At 29.6% G+C, this 243-nt stretch overlaps 1 protein-coding gene across 1 annotated transcript in view; it reads right to left on the reverse strand.

Annotated features, from left to right (window-relative positions):
- The window catches only part of LOC119590411 (LIM and SH3 domain protein Lasp-like), a gene marked incomplete in the record, with an annotated part of 34,678 nt that overhangs the window by 2,175 nt on the left and 32,260 nt on the right, over positions 1–243 (reverse strand). The window contains 1 exon segment of the mRNA XM_037939079.1: positions 1–243.

Genomic DNA, 243 nt, shown 5'->3' on the forward strand with positions numbered 1-243 from the left:
AGAAGCACTCATGACGGGAATCATTAGTTTTCCAATGAAGAAAATAATTAAGATGTATGATAACTATGGTAAAAAGGTTAAATATTCCCATGTTTTAACTGTGTAGCTTTTGAACTGAAATTCTGCCCTAAATCAACATCAGTGACAAAATAAAAAGGTTAACAAATAGTTCAATTACTGACAAAAAGATGCTGAACACAGGAAAGCATAAAATGAAAACTTACTTAAAACTCCTACATATAT

The sequence above is a fragment of the Penaeus monodon genome, chromosome 27 (assembly GCF_015228065.2).
Source record: "Penaeus monodon isolate SGIC_2016 chromosome 27, NSTDA_Pmon_1, whole genome shotgun sequence".
NCBI classification, from domain to species: domain Eukaryota; kingdom Metazoa; phylum Arthropoda; class Malacostraca; order Decapoda; family Penaeidae; genus Penaeus; species Penaeus monodon.